The 19717-nt window shown below is 33.7% G+C and overlaps 1 protein-coding gene across 2 annotated transcripts in view; it reads left to right on the top strand.

Annotated features, from left to right (window-relative positions):
- The first annotated feature begins 263 nt into the window (after positions 1-263).
- The window catches only part of LOC119640361 (protein tiptop), a 143478-nt gene continuing 124024 nt past the window's right edge, over positions 264-19717 (top strand). For both annotated transcript variants that reach the window (XM_038038325.1, XM_038038324.1), the window contains exon 1: positions 264-312. The gene's annotated coding sequence lies outside the window, so the exon portion shown is untranslated. The remainder of the gene's footprint in view (positions 313-19717) is intronic.

A 19717-nucleotide genomic window follows, 5' to 3' on the forward strand; every position in this document is an offset into this window, starting at 1 on the left:
TAGTTACTCAATTTAGGAACGAAAGCGGGGATGTGTGCCGTGTGTGATTTCGTTTCATACTAGCCTAGTTGGCTTCTTTTTTTTTTCTCTTTACCTTCAATTTTCGTTTCTTGTCTTTTGGATTATTTAAGAACGATTTGCATTATTGTACTTTTAGTATTGCACATACGACAGACGTTGCAATCTGATGTAGTAGACCTTAATGGCTTCGAGGTGAAATAAGCGTCAATAAATGGAAATAAAAATTTGCGTTCTTTATTTTCAGAATTAATTCATCATACTTATCGATATCGGTATTCGTTTCGTGAACTGGTAAGTCCATTTCCTGTATAACAGACACTTGGCTAAAAGCGTTAAATAATTTTTACATAAATTCTGAGAACAAATTTTATATATATATGTTCACATTGAACCTTTTCTACTCAGCACAATGAATCACCGTTAGTTGACTACGGTAAAGATGTTCGGGACTGTTGAACTGAACTGAATGAACTGTTACGAATCATTGATCACGGTTGTGTACTCGAACGTTGTATTTTCTCGAACAAGAATCCTTCGACCTTAATGCTCACACTTGTCTTTTAAAACAGGTGCTAACCCTTTCACCTTTCTACAGTTACGTGCCAATTATGCTTGCGCAGAAGTCACGTTTGCTCTTTGACTGTGTGTTGGGACCGACAATGGTCAATAGGTCGCAAAATATCAATAACAAGACAACATCCCATTTTCTCGCACTAGTAAAGCATTTTTGCGATTAATATGAGCATCCATTTCGTGTTCTGCCCATTTTGTTCTCTACACTGACAATGAAAAACCGATACTTTTGTTTCTTTTTGCGATGATTCTTTTTTTTTCCATTAACTTTCTACTAACTTTGCACACTTTCTGCACTTTCTGTAGTTAACTAACGATTCTTGCAATAACCATTCTATCGGTAAAATGTCTGACAAGCCTGGTACGGATGATGTTGACATCGTTCGGCATGCATCTTAGTAAGAATCACTTTTCTTGATCTGCTTATAATGTGCATGGAAGCTGCGCATATTTTTAGACGATGTGAATAGTTAGATATATAGGCGTCTCCATTAACCGATTTGGTGCATTTTCAATACCAACCTGCGTGCAAGAACATGCAACGCTCTTCCGAATTCGAAGACGATATTTTCATATTTGCGACCTGAAAAATGCCTTTTTAAAGGGCGAGTAGGCGGACTTGCCCACATGGGCTCCGAACTTGGTGCTAATCACGAATAAATGTACATTATAGAGTCTTTCAGAGCTCTTTTTGGTCGACGCAAGAAAGAATCTGTGTAACTCAACTGCTTTCCTAAATAAACTTATTCATCTTGAAAGTGGGCCGAGGACAATTTCCAGCAATTACAAAGGATGCCCCAATTCACGGATTAAATCGAACAACATGAAAATTCTGGTGAATTTTAATGACAGTTGAACCAACCCGATTGATCCTATTCTATTAGCCTTTCCTGACCGAAATTTGCACTTATTAGTAACGTATACATAAGCGGACTTTTTTCTGTTAGCTGTAATACTTCGCAGTAACTTCTTCCAGGCCGACCTGGATTTAATTATTTATAAACTCTTTATATTGGTATAATATTTGAAAACCGTTTGTTATGAGTATACACGTCGCCTTCTTCATTATTCCTGACAGCGCTAAAAGGAATTTAGTAAGAAGTGGAATTTCAAACCGAAATTTTCGTTTCCTTCTCTGAACTCTTACTTCTTGGCTTGCTAGACTTTTCTATTTTCTTTCTGTTTACTTTTTGTGAACTCTTAAAGACATGAGGAACTCCTGCACCTCAATAGTTTATGTGACAAATGTGCAATCGTGCAATGTGCTTGCTTTCTAGATTACTAGATCAATATATATTAGTATGTATAATTTCCAAATTATGGCAGATGGATTGATGTCAATCAGTACATTTTATGGCAGACAGGGTCGTTTATGCTTATGTGCGCATTTTTGCACTTTTGTGTACGAACGAGTGTCTATGATGACTAAGGGATTGTTAATAATTGTATTCGAATTGTGTCTGCTTATATATCTTCGAACATTAATCCTAAATAAATGTTATGTGCGTGCAGTCATGTTCTGAGATTATTTACAATTTTTGTACGTAAATATGTTTGAGCATGTGCACAGCTAACTATATATATATAAGAATGAGACTCTTTATGACATTGAAGCGTGCCCTGAGTACGGATGCGAAAAAATGTTTATTTAATAAACTGAAATAGTTTTTTGTTTCTGATTTCTCTGCAAAGATAGTACATAAGATGCGAGAATATTTGAAAAATGTATACTTATTATGCTTACATTAATTAATCCTTCCAAATATTAATAGAAAAACAATAATTTTTTTACAATGCTCGTCCTAATGCTATTATTGACCTGCCTGTACCATACGCTATTTATGATAGTGGTATATCACACTTGTGTGAATGAAGAGCATACTTCTTGCCAGTACCACTATCTAGAGCAAAAAAACGGCGTGAACCGACGTGATCTAAACTAAGGCAAGTTCATTTCCTTTCCAAAAATTTATATTGTTAACCTTACACCAAACTTTTTTTACCCGATTTTGAAATAACACGGTTCAGCAGTAAGAAGAAATACACTATTTTACACGACTTATTCGTTCTAGCATAAATTCCAAAAAAAATTCCTTTTGAATTCTAAGTTTGACGTTGTTAATGACTTGGTGTACTATGCGGAATACCCGAATTTTATCATCGCTTTTTTATTCCTCTCTTTGAGCTTCAACTTGAACATAGCATTGCATTATTCAGTATTTATAATTTGTTAGAGTGTTCAGTTCGTAGTATGCAATCCAGTCCCTAATACACATCTATGCTTAATAGATAGTAATTATGAATAGTTACGGAAATGATTATCATTCTTAATTTCAATTAAAATTGTTATATGTTGTACTTAAGGGCTGAATTTTCGCTGTAAACAAACTTTGTCTTTTTTTTTTTTGTAGTAAATTTAAATAGTTTTTGTTTCAGCAATATGTAATATGGACTTCATTATTGCTTTTTTGCACGGTATTTTGGGAAAATAATTATAACTCTTTCATCTTATACGATTCCTTAAAGTTTTGGAACATGTACCCAAATTTGCCATATTTTGTATGCAGTTTTTAAATGGCCTTTGAAGGAACGCATCTACCATGTAAAGAAAAGAATAAGGTGTATGCCTAGTATTTCCGTCACGAAATCTTAAAAATTGTAAAAAAAATTTTAAATTTCTTTAGAACCTTTATATAGGGACTTAGCTTTAAGTATAGAACACTATTCGAGTTTAATTTATGTTACATTTCTGCGGTTGCAAGCAAGACTCAAAGAGACTTGGGCAGGACGCATCTCTAATTATAGTTATTAGCTTAGAGTCATTTTGAAAATGATTTCTGTCAGCATATCTGTCAGTCCGTCTGTCAGTAAGAAGTTTCTACCTGTATTTTTCTCTAAGCTATAAGGCATAAATTTCGAGATATTTTGATAAAATGTGGTGTACTGATCTTTTTTGTGCCAACGATGAATGCTTTGTTAGTTGTATTTAAAATTATTTTTGCAGCTGCACTCTATATAAAATTCTACCTTGTAAAAGTGGTCAACTTAAAAACATTTGTACTTTTCTCTGCAAGGGACGGGAACATCCATTCCATCCAGCTTCATTCCACATAACAGATAGGCAGATGCACAGAAAGGCTTAAACAGATTCAAAAAACTCATTCTAAATTGACTGGTGTAACTAAAACATATGTTGTTTCAACTTCTTCTGCATGTTGTAAGTCTTTATTATAAGGCGAGTCGATATAAAGCTTTAAAACTATGTCGTAAGCGAAATTCTATTTATAATCGATTTCTAATTGTTTAAGAGGCCCTTAGTCTTCCACGCTACCTCCTATCTACCTCCTTCTATTTGCTGTTGAGGTTCACTTTTCCTCTCACCGCTGATGTTCGGCAAGAAGTTATTTCCGTTCGTCAAGTTATTCATTCCGTTTCTAATTTGAAGTAGACAGCGTCTGAAATATATATATTTTTTATTAATCGAACATTTCGAATGTGATTGCCTGTCCACCTTTTATTGAAAATTTGAAATGCTCAGTTAAAAAATTTAATTTATCGGGCTTAAGTTAAGGATTAGAGATGACCTTAAAAAATTATAGAAATCTGCTCGCGAAAGAAAAACAACTAGATATTTATTTAGGATCACTTTAAAGATCAACACGAAAATACTCGCCATTAACCAATTGGAATGCTGGCTTGTTTATTATCAATAAAATTTAATTTTTTTTTATTTTTATTTTTTTAGTGTGGTGAATATCTAAGATTTGCCGTGATATGAATTTTTCAGCACTCCAGAGTCTTTGATTATGCATTCAATGGAGCGCATATATACATATATGTATATATATATGTGTTCGTTTTTCTTTTTGTAAATTATGAATTTATTTTTATGGTAACTACGTAGCTACTGTAGGTGGGCTGCACTGAGCAGAGAAATAAACTCATAAAGCTTATCCCCAGCAACAGTTAAGCAAAGTCAGCATTACTCAACATGAGCATTTGTTATACATTATTTGCTACTACTGCTGGAAAAAATATTTATGTATGAATTCTATACACATATGTCAATGCATACAAGTGTTCACACTTGCACACACATGTGTATACAAGTGCAACCTACAATGTCTTTTAAAGAACAATTTGTACAGGTATCAAACAATTGTTTTTGGCAATTGTTATGCGTTTATTGTTAACAAATTTGGTATTTGACATAGTAGTTGTCACACAAGCAGCGCAAGAGCATAAAAATATTTTTTCGCTTTATGTCTTTCCGTTGCTTTATTGCAAGACTTTATTAAGGCAGTGCAAATGTAGGCGCAAAATTCAAAAAAAGTTTTCACAATTTTGTGAATATATAAGAGAAAAGATGTTTTGCAAAATTTTATTGAACCATGAACCATGAAAGCATAATTCATCGAAACTATATAAATTCATGCTGAACAAGTAACACCTTCTAATTTTTAAAGCTGATTTTAATTTTTTGCTGCACCTACTTATCTCTGTTCTCTAACATAATGCAACCAACAAGTATCAGACATTTCATTAACGACAAGGGCAGAAAAAGTTTTCAGCCTTTAAAATTTGCAATACTGATATGTTCAACTTAATCGACAATTTTAAATTAAATTTTTTTAAAGGATTTACAGATGTTTAAGACCTGCTAGCATTTATGTGAAAAAATGCGTTACCTGTATAAAATATTTTACTTGAATTTTGGCCTCTTCTCGAAGAGCTCCACCTGCTTACTACGAGCATCAGCTGTGTACTTTAAGACTAAGATTTTACGTGTGGATTTGCAGTTTCTTTAATACACTCACAAACATCTTTGATTAGTTTTTTATATTCATAAAGAAGATTGTCAAAACACAACTGTATTAATGTACCATTGTTGAGAGGACTGTCCATTAGAAAAGAGGTCGAGAGGTCGAGAGGTCAAGTTTGAAAGTTTTTAATTATTCTGCTAAGATATTGAGCGGTTGCGAAGAAGTTTTTAATGCTGATTATAAATCCGGCTTTTGAATTACGCATGAAGGAGCATGTTTCCATATAGACGGCAAATTTTTTTGGGGCGGAGATTAAAGAGTAATGAATAAAACGTAATAAAAAATTGGTTATAATAAAATAAAACGTGTTTGCAACACATACCAAAATTTTAAACGCGTTTATCGCGACTTTTCAAAACGACCGACCGAAGAGCTTCAGCAAGTTTCATTCTCACTATTCGAGTTTTCCACAATATCTGTGAAATGACTTTATCTAGGGAAATAATACTTTACTCAATAAGATCGTGGGATGATATGTAGTGGTTTTTACTTATAAAAAATCCGTATGATATTTAGATATTTATGTTTTTGTAAAGCAATGGAAAGTGTGAATGTCGTGTGTAACTTTCCTCATGGAATCCTGAAATATTTCCTTTAAAACGTTGATATCAGCTAAAGATCATATAGATTCGTCAATAGTCGTCCTATAATTGTATCTTACGAACTTATCGAGCGATATATGAAAACTGATCTTTTCTACTTAAATGCTTGTCATTCACCTATTTTTCCACTTGCGGGCATATAGATTACATGTTCCTCTTTGCCAATTCAAATTTACCCTGGCCAGCAGGGTCGTTTAATTGAAAATTGCTCACAAGAATGGGTCCGGTGCTGCAATTTTATTGCATTTTTCGAAGATAATTTCTTCTCTAATATTTAGATTATTTGCCTAACAACCTCTTTAAATGTTATGTATTTTTACCGTGCTTTCTACCCCGAAAAAATTATCAAGAAACCTTCTTTTTTTAATGCCATAAAAGTGCGTTTACGTCGCAAGTGGTAAGTTCCAAAGGTTAATATTATAGAACTTCGCACCTATTTAGCTGTATGGAGTGTACGAAAGTGAATTATTTAAAAACATTTTAAATCAATTCAAGAAAAAATATGTAAGTAGTATAAGTATATATGTATATATATATATATGCATATTAAAATGCTTTTGGCAGACGTGCGGCGGTCCTAAACAAATGAAGCAATAAATTTCGTTGACAAAAAACATGCACATGCCAAGAAGAAAAAAAAAGAAAACGAAAACAGAATCACACAGTAAATGCACATCTCGTTTAAACGACGTATATCAAGTTTGTTGTGTCATTTGTCATAAATGTGGACCCTTAGAAATGAATGGAGCACCGTTTTCTCTCCTTGTCTGTTAAACAATCTCATTATGTTTCTATTCTATTCTCAAGTTTTTATTTATTTACTTTTTGATACATTTACAAGGGATTGTAAGGAACTGAAGATGTCTCCAAATTCTCAACCATTTTAAGACATTATTCATTAGTTTATCAATAGCAATAACGACCATAATTAATATCGTATGCAATTGTAAGTCAAGAACATGAATATGACACATTTAGGAAATTTTTAGTTCTTCTCCTTCTCTAAGGAGGCTGCAACTATCTAGTCTCTAGGTTTTCTTCTCCATCTTCTTGACCACGAGAATGTCAAAGAAACGACTGAGAGAAAAAAACTTCTATAATAGTAAATACTTTCCGGGAACAGGAGTGTTTCGAGGTCTCTGTACATATTTTATGCAGTATGCAGCGCTCTCTCATATGTCAAGTGATAAGCAGCTGACAAATGAAAAGAAACATCGCTGTCTTCACACACACTCTCGGACTTAATCATCACTTTGCAGAGTTGCGTTCTTGCATTCATATCGGATAAATGTGAAAGAGTGGAAGGCTTTCAGGAATTTTACATTAAATGGAATTACATTGACGCCAACGGTCTTGCAATCTCTTTGTGCTTATTTCTGGCAATTCGCTGAAAGAATAAAATTGACTTTCTGTTACAATTTATGTTATGCCAGAGCAGAAATTTTCCTATACTTTGACTGCTGTTGTCTAAGCATTCTAAGAATATTCATTAAGTCATGCATTTTCGTTGGCAGCACTGTGCTCAAATTGCTTGAAAGCACAAGACCAATTAGACATTGCCACCTGTCAGCAGTTCGTCATATTCACAGTCGTGTTTATGACAGCAACGAACTGTTTTACTCTAACGTTGATGTCTTGTCACTCAATTCTAACGAATATCTTCCATATGCCTATGCTTATGCATATGCGTATCGCGCACAAATGCGCGATATGTAATTTGAAATATATGAGTTCTCGGATTCTTCTGTGGATAAATTTAGAAAATATAAAATTTTACATTTTGACAGCTAAATTTATGAACGAGCAAGCAAGCAATAGTAAGGTACTTTGCTACGAGTTTGGACTAGTTGGGGGATATTTTCTTTCACCAAAGGAAAGAAAAAAAAGTTTAATTAAAATATCTTTTCTTCTTTTTGAAAAAATATAAATTAATTAAATATTTATATACACTTACTACATCCTTGTATTGTTATCCTCTCGCATTTAAGTCTATATCAGTCATCATCTATGCTATCTCAACAATGGATTTCTCTTTAGCCTTTTTTATATTTTCCCTCAATTCCATTGTGAATTTTGTTTATTTTTTTCGCTTTTTTACTATAATAATTTTTGCATTGCGAACAAATTTAAATTCATATACGTATATGTACGTTCGTTAGCATGTTAGCATGATTTGATTGAAGTCTGCTATATTATGGTTTGACAGATATGTATGATTTACTTAAGTCCTTTTGGGTTTTGCTGACTGCGTCTGACTGCCACTAAGAAGACATCGCAATTGCTGATGTTTTTGTAGCTTTTTTATGATTTTACATCTTTCAATGCCAATGATTGTGGACATTTTATGTTTGATTTTGCTCTGCTGGTCATACAAAACCGTTTCTATGATTGAATGCATATTTGATTGAGTTGAAAATATAATCTAGAAAAAATGACGTACATGAAGCAGGCACCAAGCAATATTGCTTATAGATAGCGATGAATTTTGAATACCCACCACATTTCATTTGGGATCAGGAATTTATAAGAAAAAGCCTTGAAAACTTAAAATTGAGGAATCGATTAACAAATACGTGGGATTCCCTGGTACCCGTTACATCAATAAATTTCGACAAATTTATGATTAGGTATTTCTTAGCCTTCAAGCAAAGTTAAAACAGTAAATATCTTGCAGAAATTTATAAACTTTCTTGGATTGTTTAAGATTGAAAATCCTTGAACAAAAGCCTTTACTACGTACCTCGTATGGTACGACAAATCTAATGTGCCATCTTAGCAGTTGGCAGCAATATAATGTCCAAGCGGAGATGTGTTTGTGTGTAAATATCTCATCAATTTTATTAAAATACACATTTTTATTTTAATCCTTTGGGTTCGTTGTATGGAAAAATATAGAAAAAAAAAGAAGTAGAAAAACTTCTGGCACATGTCCAGACCGCCTGACTGAATTTTACTTCTTATGAAATAATGTTATCAATTTCAATCATACATTTACTGTATACACATGTATAATAAGCAAAATTAAAAAATATGTTTTATAGAAAATATAATATTAGCAGCCTTCTGGTTGACCAGTTCCATTGCTTTACATAATAAAAGCATGAATTATGTGGCGTTATATAAGGTATTCAGAAAATCGAAAGTTGAGTGTAGAGATTTGTATGTCAAACAAATGTCCATGGCCATGAACTGGCTCATAGGCACAGTTCTTCTGCACAAGTAGTTGTTAAATATCAGCTGAGAATTTTTCCAATTGTCGAAATTTGAGAACGCTTTTCGCTTTGAACTTTTATTACCTCAGTATACCATGTGTTGCAAACAATTTTTGTTTTCCTTTACTAATCCGGTCTTGTCCACGGCTGCTAAACTAAGCTTGCTTTATTTTGTTATCTACCTATGCTGGCTTAGTTAAACTTATTATCTAACTATATAGGAGAGCCATGTTGCAATTTCGAAGAATTGAATGCGGGCCATTCTTTGCTACATACATATCACTATCTACAGGCGTTTGTTAAATCACTCATGTTGCCTTTTTGTGCAAGTAGACAACTGCCGTAGCTAGTCTCAATTACAGCTTAAAATTTATTTTACATTAATGTCTCTTTAACTGGATGCCGTCTATTTTCTCCTATATGTTTCATGAGAATATAGCGGTTTCTAACCAAAAGATCTTTTAAATGCATGTTCGGAACAACTCTTTTAATCAACATAAAAAGTAAACAAAATTCGTCGTAGTTCTAAGTGATGTCTCTGGATCTGCTAGCGCAAAGTGTTAGTGGTGGCGGCAAGATTTGTTCCAGTAGTATCAACGACTGTACAACAGCAACCACCCTACCACCAAATACTCACGTTATATGTTTTCACTTGTAACTCATGTAACTACGACGATATAATTTAAGGAAGAGTATTTAAGATATATTACGTTTAGCATTCAGTGCACAACTTTCTTGCATTCCGGGAAAATTTAAGACAGCGTTGTTGTTCATCATGTGTCCTATTTTAAACGACAGCATTGTGTTTATAAGCTTCAAATGTTTCTAAACTAATCAATTGCAACACATTCACCGAAATGATTGAATGATATCTGTCGCTTGGCTGCCTGCCTATTGCCTCGCTGGTGTCTGCTGTATATTAAGCGTATAGGTGTCCTAATAATATTTCAGAGTGCAGTGATGTGATATGGTTGATTGGACGAATAGTTTTGAATGAATGCCTGCCTTGATAGATGACTGCCTGACGCTTGAATGTGCACTTGCTGTCTTCACTCTACCGTAAGATATGAAATACATACAATTTGTTTGGTGAAAATTTGATGTGACAGCGACACTGACAATTTGCATTTGAACACGCATAATCACATCCACTAAAGAGTATTATTTTCACATACATACTTATACACTTATAGAGACGTATGAATGTTGTTTATTCTGCAAACGAGAAAAAATGAATAAAAAAGTTTCTTAGCATCAAGAGCAATGTAATTTTATTGCATATTTTTTCATTTTCTCAAGTAAGTGTGTGTGTGTGTGTGTGTGTGTGCATGAGTATGTGCGAATTTGGTTATGGTTGATTTAATGGAAGCATGAATGATTTTCGTTTGGTGCACTTAACAAAGATGTCGCCACAGTGTTGACACATTTTTGGCCAATTTCTGTAGTGCGTTTGCCTTATTACCTCTGTCTCACTTCTTGGATTTTATTTTTCGCTTTCTTCTTTTCTCACTGCGTTAAGGCACAGTGTATTTTACTGCATTGTGATTGCACGCAACATGTGTGTGTCATCGTTGTCGTCATCATTCATTGTCTTCTCCTGCTGCACGATAACAGTTACACCGGCTATCTGCACATGAATATATAGTTGTTAGCCGTTTATATTGTTTTCACTTAATTTTTTTGTTTTTTTTTTGTTTTTTTGTTTTTGAAAATCCTTTGTCCATTACAGTTTGAGTATTGTTGAATAGTGTTGTTGATGTTGATGACTTGATATTGGATGTGTTAAACGCAAACAAGTTGACAAATTGAAAAATATATAATGTTATAGAATGCCTACACCAAACCGGGTAAAGCGGGTATGTTTTTTGTTAATTTGACATAGTCTCTTGCAAATTTAAATGTAATGATCTGAGATCGTTGAAATTTATGCGTTCGTAATACTGTAAATATTTTTTGACCAAAAATTTCTATATTAAAATTTTCCAAATAACGTGATGTGAATTGGCTTACAAGACAACTAAAAAATGTAGACAGATATCGGGCGGGCAGACATGCGTGGATCAATCGATCGGTACAATAAAAGGTGAGTCTATCTCAAGCCCAGCTGGATGCTGTATCACAAGTGATGTAGGGGAGTCAATAAGGAATAGGAATCTTTTCTCTCATCCTTCAAATGACCAAAATTATTATCCCTACTCAAAACATTACTTATTGCAAAGACCGAGATATTTATGCTACTTTCAATATTGTTATATTAAAAATACATTCCAAAGACTTCGCCTTCGTCAAGGTCGGGAAGGTAAAGCTCTTAACATTTTTGCGTTTTGCATTTTGCACGCCATGTCCACCCACATTAATGAGGTTTCTTTGCGCTGTACAACACAAGCTATGATAGGATTATAGACTTTTGTCTCTTGTTTTCGTATATCACACATAAAGGGCAGATCGACAGAACAATAGTCAGAGCACTGCCTGCTCCTTTACGGAATAGCGGACCCTTTGTCGAGTCGATCACCCTCGTTGCTGGGGGTTTTTATCTTTAATTGCAAAAAATTAAGTTTCGTACAATTTGATTAAAACAAATAAATAACAAGCTTCTGTTCAGACACAGATAATTACAGCCTAAACACCGTTTCTGTCCTTAGTGCTACATTAATAAGAAAATATATTCAGATATTCATATGAAACAGTAAAACTACTTTGAAATTATGTTCTTGCGACAAAAACTGAATAAATCTAGTAAGCTATTTTTGCACTGAGAGTCGGTGTTGGGAGGAAAAATGTTTTTATTATATATTTGACATTCAACGTGTTAGGATTATTAAGTTGAGGATTTTTTTAGAGTTTGGATGTTAAATGTGTAGCAGTTGCAACTGTAATGGGGGCAGCCGATTCCAGAAGTGCTGTCAATCATCCCTATTTGTCTGGATTTCTCTTTTTTTATAGAAAGACGTGGCTTTCGGGTGAAAAATTTATATCACGGTGACATAAAGCGAAAGAAAATGATTGAATTTCTTTTATCAAAAGTGCATCAGAAGCCAGATGATCATTCAGACCTGGAATTCGTCGGCGCGATAAAAGAAGACGAAGATGTGAAAAATTGAGAAGACTTGTTCCAAGATTCGAAAATAATTCAGAATTTAAGGAAAATGCTAAAATGCTAATGCCATGAAACCTTTTAGTAGCGATGGAAAGGACAGCGCGACAAAAGCTTTACTCAACATCAGCATTGAATAAATAAATTGAAAGTAAAGCATACGAAGACGGGGGCGACATAGAAAGTTGTGATATCGGCAATGTATTCATAGGGTATTCATAGTTTTATGCTTTCAGTTGAAAGATGACACCATATCGACTATTATAGCGGCCATAAGAAAATCACGATCCTCTCCCCCCAGAAATTTGAGGATTTTGTTACCAACATACACCTCGACCCTGAGCGTGATATGTTACTGCGGTTACAATTTTTGGGTATGTTTGTTTGCGCGAGTATTCAGATCGAAAGAATACTTTGTTGAGCACTATTAACTAAAGCTAAGGCTTGGTCGTAATGAGCAAATTTGCAGAGGATAGCTGTTATTTGATAAGCTGGTCAAAAGTCGAATATGTTATGCTAAAGCATGTAGCAGAATGTAAGAAAGTGAAAAATATTTATGAAAAGGCACGTCTTGTAATTTTTTTGTAGCTTCATACCAGTGTCATAAAACCTGGTCAACTTATTCAGTTTATAGCTTCCTCGTCATTTTTGGCAATATTTTTGCTGCTGGCGACGATATTGCCACTGTTAAGCTTTTGGATTTACATAATCTAAGGAAAATTGCTCTTCGCCATTAACGTCATCAAATACTTACCGACCATTAATATATATTGCGCGCCCTCTATGAGGAGAAATACACCTGCATGGGAACTTGTAGGGGGAGTCCAAGCTCGTAGTTTGCTCTTCCAAGGATAACATGTACGCACTCAGTTTATGGCAATCTGGTAAATCCCGGTAAATTTCAGGAAGTGAAGGCATCCACGGATGGAATGATACCTATCTTCGATCGAATGGCTTTGTTCCGATTCTTTTTCCAATTTGGACACGCAAAGTGTCCAAAAAAGAAGCAAGGAGGAAACAGCAAGATATAAAACGCTTGGCGCGTGAACTTTCTCGATCTTCGTAATTTGATTACACATTAAGCATTCTGATCAAAATTACAAGTAATTACAAAATTTTTCGAAAATTAAGATTTCACGTGTTTGGGTTTGTGATTGTGATTGTTGATTCAAAATTGAAGAGAAATATATGCAAAGATTTGTCAATAAGCATCGTTTTGGACGTTGCTTTTCTTGTGTCTTCTCAGAGGCATTACGTAAGTGTTCCTGTGAACAGTCAGTGTAGCCAGGACGACATCGTTTTTTTATTTTTCTACGATCGTTGTTCTCTCGAGGTAAAGTTGCGTTGTTCTTGTTCCTGAAATGGAAGAGTGCTCGCCTATTATGATAAACCGTATATGTCGATATATATGCGTAACGGCGTAAGAAAGCCAAACGTCTTATTTTGAATCTCCGCTCACGTATTTTCTTAGAAAACATTCTTTTTCGCTCACATCTTTTATTGGAAATTGTGTTGAAACGTTATCGTGTGATCCAGTGTCAACATGTACAAAAGCATTTAATGAGTGCTTGACTTCAAGATAATTATATGAAAAGTGAAAAAAATTCTTGTCTTAGCGACGGTTAATAATTTAAATTGTCTGACAATTTCTCAGCTGCATCCACTAGATGGCTATGAAGTCATTTTTCGAATAAATTGATTTTATAGCGGAGAATATTATGTTGAATATTAACCTCGACATATTTCAAATCTTTGTTTTTATTATTTACAAATGCAACTTCTTGCCTAAATGTATTTAAAAAAGGGTTCGAATGCAGTGTAGTTTCAATATATCGCCAAAATTTTCCCTTAAGATCACATTTTCTGTGATTTATAATTAGTTGAGAAAAGGAAGAGGGATAAGTCTGAAAATATCACAAAGCAGTTCTTTCCATCCTCTCCTCACTACTTTTTCTCTATATATGACTGTTATAAACAAAACATGCTCCTATTTAAAAAGCAAATATATATTGCTTGAGTAGGATAAACTTTGCTATATTGGGGAATTTATTATGTTGAGCCGCTTTTGAAGTAGAATTTTGTAATTCTAGCTTAGGTTTACAAAATGTATCGAAAAAATGCCTTGCATTTTTTGATATCGTGGAAGTATTAAACGGAAAACAAGTAAGCTACATTGTGTTGAGGGCGGGTCGATCACCATTTTAAATATTGTACGGTGGGCGCAGTCGTCTACTTATCTTTCTAAGATAAATCTATACCTTCAGAATGCTTTTTCCATCAATAATGAGTAGGAAAAAATAAATATTTTACGATAAAAAGTAGGCGTGTTCAATTTTTGCTAATTAAGGAAAACATGCATTCTATCTCGTTTACCTTATGAACAGTAAGTAGAAAACGTCAAAAGTATGAATTAATGTGGCTCTGTGAAGACAAGACACATATTTCTTATTTCATTTTCGAACAGGAAATAAATTTACAAAAATTCAGCCTTCTATCTTTCATAACCTATGGGTAATGAACAAATTTGTAGTTGTTTGAACAGAGATTCTTTACTATGGGCATCCAACGGGCTTTTTCGTCCAATTCGCTTCATATCTGCAGGAGATTGTCGACGATACACATTCACGCTTTCACGGACAGACGAACAAACATTACTAGACCGATTCAGAGTCAGATACTGATCAACAATAAATATGTATTTTATAGGGTCTTTGCAGCTTCCTTTTGGAAAAAGAAGCAAGCAGTTTGACAAGATGAGTACATCTCCATTTATCGGTAGCGAACATCAAAATAGAATACCGGATGTAACGAAACAAAGAAGACGTAGGAATCGACAAATGTCCTGGTGTGCTGAATTTCTAATTCAATACACTCCTAATTCTGAGAATCACTGAAGGACTTAAGATTAGTCTACATTTCATCATTCACACACACTTACAAATTGATTCACTTTTACACTTCATTATTTTATTTTTTTCGCCACCTTGTTGTTCAAAATGTATTATATTATCCAGTTTCTTAAAAATTGCCAATATACAAGTGAAAGGGGAAGGGTTAACTATATTTAAAATTTTTCTTTTAAATTTTGATTCGTATTTAACGCATAATTCCTTTCCCTGTTTAGCTTAATGTGCATATTTATATGAATAATAAATAATGTATATAACATGATTTATATATCCTCAAAAGAATACACATATATGTCTACGTATATGGTTGTATGTGCATCTTTGATATAACATATAACGAAAACCAACTCTCATTATCATCGCCATAATCATAACTAAACACTATGATGTCACCCGGTTGAACTGAAATTCAACTTAAAAGGATATGCAAGCTCACATTACAAGCATATATCCTTTAAATATCAGACAGCGGCAGCAACAAGAAGAAGAAGAAAAAGCAACACCCTGTTGCTTGCTTTACGGAAAACACCGACTTCTTATTATATGCCTCATCATCTCTGCTGAGACTAAATAGTATATCATAGAGATTTTTGTGTAAAGACACAACTGCCATACGCTTGTTATGAGTACAAGATTTGTGTCACCATCACAAGATTTTCCGTTACCATGTGTAAGCGCAGAAAGAGGAGAAGCGAATGATATATTATTACCATATAGTCTTAGATAAATATAATGGCATGTGCAAATACATGAACATACATATTTATCTATATATATATACATGAATGTATGTATGCATTACTTTCGTGACTCGTTAAGAATACTTAAGTTTAGTTTGTTAGTTACTGTTAGTCGCAAATAAACGCAAATGCACATAACATACTCATATTAGAACTGCACATCATATCACATCATCATCAACCATATCATCATTAGTAACACAGCAGCATCAGCGTTCAAGCATCATCATCATCAGGGGAATGCCTTTTGCTTCGCATCATTGTCATTTCATATTTATTTCAAATCTTTGGTAATCAACTATAACATGATAATATTAGACTCACCTCGAACAATTTTCATCAAAAATGCATATATATATATCAGAAGACGAACGCATAGATAAATGCACTCTTGAATAATTTAGACGTATAGTGCATTTAAAAGAAATCTTCGCACCAATTCTTATCTCGAACCCTTTCTTAAAAAGATATTTACGATTAAAGTTAGCGTCATGAAGAGTGACTAGTATGATCGGGTTCACAAAAGAAAATGGCTTAAGAAATTATTGACAATTTACTCGACATTTTTTTCTCTATTATCTACTTCCAAGAAGTAAGAAAATTATCATCCGTTACGGTTGAGACTCCAATGCCTACCAAATTTATTAAAAAAAAAAGAAAAAAACAAAGACAAAAATGCATAGGCGTGGTTTATTTTTTCCACTCTTGTACAGATACTGTAGTATCCACCATAGAATATGTGTGGAAAGCTTTATCGTTTTATTTGGTGGATTTTATATGAAACGAGCAAAGAACTCACTCCTTTTCGCTTTCGAAAGCGGAGATTTTCTTGGTTTACGTTGCGCAACAGGTGCGTCCTGTGGCCGTTATTTCAAAATATCCATTTAGCTTTAACCCCGTAGTTTCGAGATCAGGAAAGCGCTTTTTATAGACAAAAACATAGATATGTGGACGGGAAGACATATTGAGAACAAAAATGTATATATTTTATACGACAAAATAATATATAATATCCACCTTTGGAATTCACCTCGTTTCGTTATCTTATAAAAATAGAGCAGTTGAAAATATCGGAAGCAATATTACCCGCAACCACTACCTATTACTACTAATATTAGTTTTAGTAGATATATGGATGACTATCCCCGCTAGAGTTCTTCAAAGAGGAGTTATTACCAGCGAATAATAAAATGTAAATAACGAAGATGTCGGATGACTTCACGCAAGCTACCTAAGATGTGAAAAAAAACGAAATCAAAAGGTGCGTCTAATTTATATTAAGCAAACTTTAAACCCCCTTAGTGGAATTTTCATAGTTGGCATTTATAATATTGTGTCACGTATATAGTTCACATGAATTTTCCATTAAGGAAATATTATGAAAAATAATCGATGAGATCATCACATTACGTATATATACATAACGTATGGCTTTGAATTGTGTGGGAATGTTTAAAAAAAATTTCTACACAAGAAATATTCATAAATCTGTCAAATGGACAGTTTTAACACGCGATTCGGTGTCTGTTGAATATCAGGAAAAGTAAGTGATGCCTAATCATGTATGGCATCATCACTGTGAATACAATTTAAATTACAAAAACAAACGAATAAAATATGTGTTTATAGAAATCAGACGAATTTAAAAGCAGATCGCTATTTAAAGTTTTTCTAGGAGAGAGTTTCCCTACACTCTGTCGAAATGTTTGAAACATGCAGAAAGAGAGCTTATAAAATGTATGTATACATATTCCCGATCAGTTATAAATTGTAACTACGTTTGTCTATCCATCTGTTTCTCTATCTGTTGCATATAATTTTCCTTTTGCTAAAATTAAGATGTCGGCTTGAAATGGGGAGTTCCGGCAGGTAGATTGATATTGAAAGTAGATCAAGCCAGTCGGGGGATATATCTATAGTGCAATCTAAGCAGAGAACACAATTGTTTTTAAAACTATAGAGAATTAAGGTTTCTGGTCATTGCTCATAAACTAGAGTAGATACGACGACGAGTATTTCCACGCATTATATACTCAACGGCTGTGACACTGCCGTCAAAGTACAAAGATAGGCCAAATCGGCCACGTCCACCTAATATTGTAAGAATCAGACTGGATTCGACCACAGTCGAATATAATTTTGCAACTTCTTACACGTATGCGTTTGGAATGGTATGCTATGAAGCGACGTGGAGAAAGACGAAAGGAATATCTTTTCGAAATTACTGAAACCTACTGTACGAATAACTATTAACGCCGTTTCGTCCTTAATAAGGTCCCAACATCAGAGTAGGCTATTAAAAGCTTTATTTCACCATCATATTAGATGTCAATGATGTCTTTCTTAATATTATTGCTAAAGTTTCGGTTTTCTGCCTTATACCAGTCATAATGCTTGCGACATCCGAAAGGAATTTTCATGGAGCCTGTGAAGTACACCTATTCTTTATCAGTAAATAAATAGAAACATTGAGAGATGTTGCAACCATGTTGGCACTGAAAATAGGCCAAATCGGTCAAAAAACACAGCCACAGTAAAGCGCAGACTGAAAGCATCTCTGTTTCTCTCAGCAAGAATTTGTTCATTACACATAAATTAGAGAAGATACAAGATTTTGAATTTCTTAAATTAAATTCATAGAGTAACCTGCTATTCATTTTCAAAAATGAAAAAAACCAGCCACGCTTGCACAAACTTATATATGATCAAATTTTCATCTTATTTCAAATGAAGCCTTTAAGTATTTCCGAACCTAAAACTTTGAAAATGTCTTGAATAGTGAGCTAATAATGTCTTATCACCCTACGTTAGACGGAGAACTTGTAATGGTATGATAGCACGAATGATGCTAGGTGTACAAGGTTCGAGCCCAGCTGAATATAATTTTCTCGTTAGTTTCGTCTGCAGAGGTTGCTTTTCAACTAAGTTTACTTAGTTTGTTTCGCGGATAGCAAAGTGTAAAATTAGTTAGAAATAATTTCGATTTTGGCATAATGATAATATTCATAAGTTTAATTTTATGCATTCTAGTAATGTATTGACTAATTTTATAATTTTTTTAATTTTTAATTAGCTTCTCTGTCGTGCCTTCAATGGCAGCTTAAATAGACCGACATGGAATCTAAATCCAAACAAAGTAAGTTTGTGCATTAAACAAGAGATAAATAACAAAGCTAAGGTGAACGGATCACACTGTTGTTAATGATATAAAGGCTGGCAAGTCTGCTACTTTTTGCTTACTCGCAAGTTGGCTTCATTTTCGCTTTAAACTCCTGTTTATTGACAATGTTTTCATTTAGGTTTAATAGCAGATTATTACACTCAAGTTAAGTGACAATGAAGGGGAAAATTCGAATGTGTTTCTATCCATTTCCAATGGAAATACATGTGTTTCACATTTTTTTACAGAAGAGTTAATAGAAGTCATTCCAATCAAATCTGATTTACGTTTAATTTACTGGAGGACGAGCCAAGAGTTTAGAATGTTTTATATGGGAGAATGTTTTTTTTTGTTTTTTGTTAAATTAATTTTCATAGTCTTTAGGATTTTTCTTTTATTTTTCAAAGATTTTTTTTCAATCACATTCTGATTAAATCTTTTTCTGTGCGAAGTTATCACAACAATAACGCTTTTTCTCTCGTTCTATTCTCAGTACGTTGGAAATTTATAAAAATTTGTCTTAACTGCACTTCCTGTCGATTAAGTTTGTTAAACTTTTCATGTATGACTTCAGTGCGCT

This window comes from Glossina fuscipes, unplaced genomic scaffold (genome assembly GCF_014805625.2).
Source record: "Glossina fuscipes isolate IAEA_lab_2018 unplaced genomic scaffold, Yale_Gfus_2 121, whole genome shotgun sequence".
NCBI classification, from domain to species: Eukaryota; Metazoa; Arthropoda; class Insecta; order Diptera; family Glossinidae; genus Glossina; species Glossina fuscipes.